Below are 9,414 nucleotides of genomic sequence, written 5' to 3'. Positions count from 1 at the left end.
ATGATGGGGGCAGTAATACAGCACGGGGGATGGTGGGTGCAGTAAGTGGATGGTGGGGGCAGTAATACAGCAGGGAGAGGATGGTGGGGGCAGTAATACAGCATGGGGGGATGGTGGGAGCAGTAAGTGGATGGTGGGGGCAGTAATACAGCAGGGGGTATGGTGGGGGCAGTAAGTGGATGGTGGGGGCAGTAATACAGCAGGGGGGATGGTGGGTGCAGTAAGTGGATGGTGGGGGCAGTAATACAGCAGGGAGAGGATGGTGGGGGCAGTAATACAGCATGGGGGGATGGTGGGAGCAGTAAGTGGATGGTGGGGGCAGTAATACAGCAGGGGGGATGGTGGGTGCAGTAAGTGGATTGTGGGGGCAGTAATACAGCAGGGGGGATGGTGGGTGCAGTAAGTGGATGGTGGGGGCAGTAATACAGCAGGGAGAGGATGGTGGGGGCAGTAATACAGCAGGGAGAGGATGGTGGGGGCAGTAATACAGCATGGGGGGATGGTGGGAGCAGTAAGTGGATGGTGGGGGCAGTAATACAGCAGGCAGAGGATGGTGGGTGCAGTAATACAGCAGGGAGAGGATGGTGGGAGCAGTAAGTGGATGGTGGGGGCAGTAATACAGCAGGGAGAGGATGGTGGGGGCAGTAATACAGCAGGGAGAGGATGGTGGGTGCAGTAATACAGCAGGGAGAGGATGGTGGGTGCTGTAATACAGCAGTAAGTGGATGGTGGGTGCAGTAATACAGCAGGGAGAGGATGGTGGGTGCAGTAATACAGCAGGTGGGGATGGTGGGTGCAGTAAGTGGATGGTGGGGGCAGTAATACAGCAGGTGGGGATGGTGGGTGCAGTAAGTGGTTGGTGGGTGCAGCAAATACAGCAGGGGGGGTGGTGGGTGCAGTAAGTGGATGGTGGGTGCAGTAATACAGAAGGGGGGATAGTGGGTGCAGTAAGTAGATGGTGGGAGCAGTAAGTGGATGGTGGGGGCAGTAATATAGCAGGGAGAGGATGGTGGGTGCAGGTAGTGGATGGTGGGTGCAGTAATACAGCAGGGGGGATGGTGGGTGCAGTAAGTGGATGGTGGGTGCAGTAATACAGCAGGGAGAGGATGGTGGGTGCAGTAAGTAGATGGTGGGTGCAGTAATACAGCAGGGGGGATGGTGGGGGCAGTAATACAGCAGGGAGGGGATGGTGGGTGCAGTGAGTGGATGGTGGAGGCAGTAAAACAGCAGGGAGGGGATGGTGGGTGCAGTAAGTCGATGGTGGGGGTAGTAATACAGCAGGGAGGGATGGTGGGTGAAGTAAGTGGATGGGAGCAGTAATACAGCAGGGAGGGGATGGTGGGTGCAGTAAGTGGATGGTGGGGGTAGTAATACAGCAGGGAGGTGATGGTGGGTGCAGTAAGTGGATGGTGGGTGCAGTGATACAGCAGAGAGAGGATGGTGGGTGCAGTAATACAGCAGAGAGAGGATGGTGGGTGCTGTAATACAGCACAGAGGATGGTGGGGGCAGTAATACAGCAGGGAGAGGATGGTGGGTGCAGTAATACAGCAGAGAGAGGAAGGTGGGTGCAGTAATACAGCAGGGAGAGGATGGTGGGTGCAGTAATACAGCAGGGGGGATTGTGGGTGCAGTAAGTGGATGGTGTGTGCAGTAATACAGCAGGGGGGATGGTGGGGGCAGTAATACAGCAGGGAGGGGATGATGGGTGCAGTAAGTGGATGGTGGGGGCAGTAATACAGCAGGCAGAGGATGGTGGGTGCAGTAATACAGCAGTAAGCGGATGGTGGGGGCAGTAATACAGCAGGGAGGGGATGGTGGGTGCAGTAAGTGGATGGTGGGGGCAGTAATACAGCAGGGAGAGGATGGTGGGTACAGTAATACAGCAGGGGGGATTGTGGGTGCAGTAAGTGGATGGTGTGTGCAGTAATACAGCAGGGGGGATGGTGGGGGCAGTAATACAGCAGGGAGGGGATGATGGGTGCAGTAAGTGGATGGTGGGGGCAGTAATACAGCAGGCAGAGGATGGTGGGTGCAGTAATACAGCAGTAAGCGGATGGTGGGGGCAGTAATACAGCAGGGAGGGGATGGTGGGTGCAGTAAGTGGATGGTGGGGGCAGTAATACAGCAGGGAGAGGATGGTGGGTACAGTAATACAGCAGGGAGGGGATGGTGGGTGCAGTAAGTGGATGGTGGGGGCAGTAATACAGCAGGCAGAGGATGGTTGGTGCAGTAATACAGCAGGGAGAGGATGGTGGGTGCAGTAATACAGCAGGGAGAGGATGGTGGGTGCAGTAATACAGCAGGGGGGGGTGTTGGGTGCAGTAAGTGGATGGTGGGGGCAGTAATACAGCAGGGGTGCATGGTGGGTGCAGTAATACAGCAGGGAGAGGATGGTGGGTGCAGTAATACAGCGGGGGGGGGGGGGGGGTGTTGGGTGCAGTAAGTGGATGGTGGGGGCAGTAATACAACAGGGGGGGATGGTGGGTGCAGTAAGTGGATGGTGGGTGCAGCAAATACAGCAGGGGGGGATGGTGGGTGCTGTAATACAGCAGTAAGTGGATGGTGGGTGCAGTAATATTATTATTATTAGCAGTTATTTATATAGCGCACACATATTCCGCAGCGCTTTACAGAGAATATTTGGCCATTCACATCAGTCCCTGCCCCAGTGGAGCTTACAATCTATATTCCCTATCACATGTACACGCACACATATTCATGCTAGGGTTAATTTTTGTTGGGAGCCAAGTAACCTACCAGTATATTTTTGGATTGTGGGAGGAAACCGGAGGAAACCCACGCAAGTACGGGGAGAATATACAAACTCCACACAGTTAGGGCCATGGTGGGAATTGAACCCATGACCTCAGTGCTGTGAGGCAGTAATGCTAACCATTACACCATCCCTACTGCCAGTAATACAGCAGGGAGAGGATGGTGGGTGCAGTAATACAGCAGGGGGTATGGTGGGTGCAGTAAGTGGATGGTGGGGGCAGTAATACAGCAGGGGAGGTGCAGCAAATACAGCAGGGGGGCAGTAAGTGGATGATGGGGGCAGTAATACAGCACGGGGGATGGTGGGTGCAGTAAGTGGATGGTGGGGGCAGTAATACAGCAGGGAGAGGATGGTGGGGGCAGTAATACAGCATGGGGGGATGGTGGGAGCAGTAAGTGGATGGTGGGGGCAGTAATACAGCATGGGGGGATGGTGGGAGCAGTAAGTGGATGGTGGGGGCAGTAATACAGCAGGGGTATGGTGGGGGCAGTAAGTGGATGGTGGGGGCAGTAATACAGCAGGGGGGGGGTGCAGTAAGTGGATGGTGGGGAGAGTAATACAGCAGGGAGAGGATGGTGGGGGCAGTAATACAGCATGGGGGGGTGTTGGGAGCAGTAAGTGGATGGTGGGGGCAGTAATACAGCAGGGGGGATGGTGGGTGCAGTAAGTGGATTGTGGGGGCAGTAATACAGCAGGGGGGATGGTGGGTGCAGTAAGTGGATGGTGGGGGCAGTAATACAGCAGGGAGAGGATGGTGGGGGCAGTAATACAGCAGGGAGAGGATGGTGGGGGCAGTAATACAGCATGGGGGGATGGTGGGAGCAGTAAGTGGATGGTGGGGGCAGTAATACAGCAGGGGGGGTGGGGGGGTGCAGTAAGTGGATTGTGGGGGCAGTAATACAGCAGGGGGGATGGTGGGTGCAGTAAGTGGATGGTGGGGGCAGTAATACAGCAGGGAGAGGATGGTGGGGGCAGTAATACAGCAGGGAGAGGATGGTGGGGGCAGTAATACAGCATGGGGGGATGGTGGGTGCAGTAAGTGGAAGGTGGGGGGCAGTAATACAGCAGGGAGAGGATGGTGGGGGCAGTAATACAGCAGGGAGAGGATGGTGGGGGCAGTAATACAGCATGGGGGGATGGTGGGAGCAGTAAGTGGATGGTGGGGGCAGTAATACAGCAGGGGGGATGGTGGGTGCAGTAAGTGGATTGTGGGGGCAGTAATACAGCAGGGGGGATGGTGGGTGTAGTAAGTGGATGGTGGGGGCAGTAATACAGCAGGGAGAGGATGGTGGGGGCAGTAATACAGCAGGGAGAGGATGGTGGGGGCAATAATACAGCATGGGGCGATGGTGGGAGCAGTAAGTGGATGGTGGGGGCAGTAATACAGCAGGGGGGGATGGTGGGAGCAGTAAGTGGATGGTGGGGGGCAGTAATACAGCAGGGGGGGATGGTGGGAGCAGTAAGTGGATGGTGGGGGCAGTAATACAGCAGGGGGGGATGGTGGGTGCAGTAAGTGGATGGTCGGGGCAGTAATACAGCAGGTGGGATGGTGGGTGCAGTAAGTGGATGGTGGGGGCAGTAATACAGCAGGGAGAGGATGGTGGGGGCAGTAATACAGCAGGGAGAGGATGGTGGGGGCAATAATACAGCATGGGGGGATGGTGGGAGCAGTAAGTGGATGGTGGGGGCAGTAATACAGCAGGGGGGGATGGTGGGAGCAGTAAGTGGATGGTGGGGGCAGTAATACAGCAGGGGGGGATGGTGGGAGCAGTAAGTGGATGGTGGGGGCAGTAATACAGCAGGGGGGGGATGGGATGGTGGGTGCAGTAAGTGGATGGTGGGGGCAGTAATACAGCAGGTGGGATGGTGGGTGCAGTAAGTGGATGGTGGGGGCAGTAATACAGCAGGGAGAGGATGGTGGGGGCAGTAATACAGCAGGGAGAGGATGGTGGGGGGCAATAATACAGCATGGGGGGATGGTGGGAGCAGTAAGTGGATGATGGGGGCAGTAATACAGCAGGGGGGGATGGTGGGAGCAGTAAGTGGATGGTGGGGGCAGTAATACAGCAGGGGGGGATGGTGGGAGCAGTAAGTGGATGGTGGGGGCAGTAATACAGCAGGGGGGGATGGTGGGTGCAGTAAGTGGATGGTGGGGGCAGTAATACAGCAGGGGGGGATGGTGGGAGCAGTAAGTGGATGGTGGGGGCAGTAATACAGCAGGGGGGGATGGTGGGTGCAGTAAGTGGATGGTGGGGGCAGTAATACAGCAGGGGGGGATGGTGGGTGCAGTAAGTGGATGGTGGGGGCAGTAATACAGCAGGGGGGGATGGTGGGAGCAGTAAGTGGATGGTGGGGGCAGTAATACAGCAGGGGGGGATGGTGGGTGCAGTAATACAGCAGGGAGAGGATGGTGGGGGCAATAATACAGCATGGGGGGATGGTGGGAGCAGTAAGTGGATGATGGGGGCAGTAATACAGCAGGGGGGGATGGTGGGAGCAGTAAGTGGATGGTGGGGGCAGTAATACAGCAGGGGGGGATGGTGGGAGCAGTAAGTGGATGGTGGGGGCAGTAATACAGCAGGGGGGGATGGTGGGTGCAGTAAGTGGATGGTGGGGGCAGTAATACAGCAGGGGGGGATGGTGGGAGCAGTAAGTGGATGGTGGGGGCAGTAATACAGCAGGGGGGGGATGGTGGGTGCAGTAAGTGGATGGTGGGGGCAGTAATACAGCAGGGGGGGATGGTGGGTGCAGTAAGTGGATGGTGGGGGCAGTAATACAGCAGGGGGGGATGGTGGGAGCAGTAAGTGGATGGTGGGGGCAGTAATACAGCAGGGGGGGATGGTGGGTGCAGTAAGTGGATGGTGGGGGCAGTAATACAGCATGGGGGGATGGTGGGTGCAGTAAGTGGATGGTGGGGGCAGTAATACAGCAGGGGGGGATGGTGGGTGCAGTAAGTGGATGGTGGGGGCAGTAATACAGCAGGGAGGGGATGGTGGGTGCAGTAAGTGGATGGTGGGGGCAGTAATACAGCAGGCAGAGGATGGTTGGTGCAGTAATACAGCAGGGAGAGGATGGTGGGTGCAGTAATACAGCAGGGAGAGGATGGTGGGTGCAGTAATACAGCAGGGGGGGGTGTTGGGTGCAGTAAGTGGATGGTGGGGGCAGTAATACAGCAGGGGTGCATGGTGGGTGCAGTAATACAGCAGGGAGAGGATGGTGGGTGCAGTAATACAGCGGGGGGGGGGGGGTGTTGGGTGCAGTAAGTGGATGGTGGGGGCAGTAATACAACAGGGGGGGATGGTGGGTGCAGTAAGTGGATGGTGGGTGCAGCAAATACAGCAGGGGGGGATGGTGGGTGCTGTAATACAGCAGTAAGTGGATGGTGGGTGCAGTAATATTATTATTATTAGCAGTTATTTATATAGCGCACACATATTCCGCAGCGCTTTACAGAGAATATTTGGCCATTCACATCAGTCCCTGCCCCAGTGGAGCTTACAATCTATATTCCCTATCACATGTACACGCACACATATTCATGCTAGGGTTAATTTTTGTTGGGAGCCAAGTAACCTACCAGTATATTTTTGGATTGTGGGAGGAAACCGGAGGAAACCCACGCAAGTACGGGGAGAATATACAAACTCCACACAGTTAGGGCCATGGTGGGAATTGAACCCATGACCTCAGTGCTGTGAGGCAGTAATGCTAACCATTACACCATCCCTACTGCCAGTAATACAGCAGGGAGAGGATGGTGGGTGCAGTAATACAGCAGGGGGTATGGTGGGTGCAGTAAGTGGATGGTGGGGGCAGTAATACAGCAGGGGAGGTGCAGCAAATACAGCAGGGGGGCAGTAAGTGGATGATGGGGGCAGTAATACAGCACGGGGGATGGTGGGTGCAGTAAGTGGATGGTGGGGGCAGTAATACAGCAGGGAGAGGATGGTGGGGGCAGTAATACAGCATGGGGGGATGGTGGGAGCAGTAAGTGGATGGTGGGGGCAGTAATACAGCATGGGGGGATGGTGGGAGCAGTAAGTGGATGGTGGGGGCAGTAATACAGCAGGGGGTATGGTGGGGGCAGTAAGTGGATGGTGGGGGCAGTAATACAGCAGGGGGGGGGTGCAGTAAGTGGATGGTGGGGAGAGTAATACAGCAGGGAGAGGATGGTGGGGGCAGTAATACAGCATGGGGGGGTGTTGGGAGCAGTAAGTGGATGGTGGGGGCAGTAATACAGCAGGGGGGATGGTGGGTGCAGTAAGTGGATTGTGGGGGCAGTAATACAGCAGGGGGGATGGTGGGTGCAGTAAGTGGATGGTGGGGGTAGTAATACAGCAGGGAGAGGATGGTGGGGGCAGTAATACAGCAGGGAGAGGATGGTGGGGGCAGTAATACAGCATGGGGGGATGGTGGGAGCAGTAAGTGGATGGTGGGGGCAGTAATACAGCAGGGGGGGTGGGGGGGTGCAGTAAGTGGATTGTGGGGGCAGTAATACAGCAGGGGGGATGGTGGGTGCAGTAAGTGGATGGTGGGGGCAGTAATACAGCAGGGAGAGGATGGTGGGGGCAGTAATACAGCAGGGAGAGGATGGTGGGGGCAGTAATACAGCATGGGGGGATGGTGGGTGCAGTAAGTGGAAGGTGGGGGCAGTAATACAGCAGGGAGAGGATGGTGGGGGCAGTAATACAGCAGGGAGAGGATGGTGGGGGCAGTAATACAGCATGGGGGGATGGTGGGAGCAGTAAGTGGATGGTGGGGGCAGTAATACAGCAGTGGGGATGGTGGGTGCAGTAAGTGGATTGTGGGGGCAGTAATACAGCAGGGGGGATGGTGGGTGTAGTAAGTGGATGGTGGGGGCAGTAATACAGCAGGGAGAGGATGGTGGGGGCAGTAATACAGCAGGGAGAGGATGGTGGGGGCAATAATACAGCATGGGGCGATGGTGGGAGCAGTAAGTGGATGGTGGGGGCAGTAATACAGCAGGGGGGGATGGTGGGAGCAGTAAGTGGATGGTGGGGGCAGTAATACAGCAGGGGGGGATGGTGGGAGCAGTAAGTGGATGGTGGGGGCAGTAATACAGCAGGGGGGGATGGTGGGTGCAGTAAGTGGATGGTCGGGGCAGTAATACAGCAGGTGGGATGGTGGGTGCAGTAAGTGGATGGTGGGGGCAGTAATACAGCAGGGAGAGGATGGTGGGGGCAGTAATACAGCAGGGAGAGGATGGTGGGGGCAATAATACAGCATGGGGGGATGGTGGGAGCAGTAAGTGGATGGTGGGGGCAGTAATACAGCAGGGGGGGATGGTGGGAGCAGTAAGTGGATGGTGGGGGCAGTAATACAGCAGGGGGGGATGGTGGGAGCAGTAAGTGGATGGTGGGGGCAGTAATACAGCAGGGGGGGGATGGTGGGTGCAGTAAGTGGATGGTGGGGGCAGTAATACAGCAGGTGGGATGGTGGGTGCAGTAAGTGGATGGTGGGGGCAGTAATACAGCAGGGAGAGGATGGTGGGGGCAGTAATACAGCAGGGAGAGGATGGTGGGGGCAATAATACAGCATGGGGGGATGGTGGGAGCAGTAAGTGGATGATGGGGGCAGTAATACAGCAGGGGGGGATGGTGGGAGCAGTAAGTGGATGGTGGGGGCAGTAATACAGCAGGGGGGGATGGTGGGAGCAGTAAGTGGATGGTGGGGGCAGTAATACAGCAGGGGGGGATGGTGGGTGCAGTAAGTGGATGGTGGGGGCAGTAATACAGCAGGGGGGGATGGTGGGAGCAGTAAGTGGATGGTGGGGGCAGTAATACAGCAGGGGGGGATGGTGGGTGCAGTAAGTGGATGGTGGGGGCAGTAATACAGCAGGGGGGGATGGTGGGTGCAGTAAGTGGATGGTGGGGGCAGTAATACAGCAGGGGGGGATGGTGGGAGCAGTAAGTGGATGGTGGGGGCAGTAATACAGCAGGGGGGGATGGTGGGTGCAGTAATACAGCAGGGAGAGGATGGTGGGGGCAATAATACAGCATGGGGGGATGGTGGGAGCAGTAAGTGGATGATGGGGGCAGTAATACAGCAGGGGGGGATGGTGGGAGCAGTAAGTGGATGGTGGGGGCAGTAATACAGCAGGGGGGGATGGTGGGAGCAGTAAGTGGATGGTGGGGGCAGTAATACAGCAGGGGGGGATGGTGGGTGCAGTAAGTGGATGGTGGGGGCAGTAATACAGCAGGGGGGGATGGTGGGAGCAGTAAGTGGATGGTGGGGGCAGTAATACAGCAGGGGGGGATGGTGGGTGCAGTAAGTGGATGGTGGGGGCAGTAATACAGCAGGGGGGGATGGTGGGTGCAGTAAGTGGATGGTGGGGGCAGTAATACAGCAGGGGGGGATGGTGGGAGCAGTAAGTGGATGGTGGGGGCAGTAATACAGCAGGGGGGGATGGTGGGTGCAGTAAGTGGATGGTGGGGGCAGTAATACAGCAGGGGGGGATGGTGGGAGCAGTAAGTGGATGGTGGGTGCAGTAATACAGCAGGGGGGGATGGTGGGTGCAGTAAGTGGATGGTGGGGGCAGTAATACAGCAGGGGGGGATGGTGGGTGCAGTAAGTGGATGGTGGGGGCAGTAATACAGCAGGGGGGGATGGTGGGAGC

This window comes from Pseudophryne corroboree, chromosome 3 (assembly GCF_028390025.1).
Source record: "Pseudophryne corroboree isolate aPseCor3 chromosome 3, aPseCor3.hap2, whole genome shotgun sequence".
Classification (NCBI taxonomy): Eukaryota; Metazoa; Chordata; class Amphibia; order Anura; family Myobatrachidae; genus Pseudophryne; species Pseudophryne corroboree.
The sequence above is the reverse complement of the archived record's forward strand: the minus strand, read 5'-3'. Positions refer to the sequence as shown.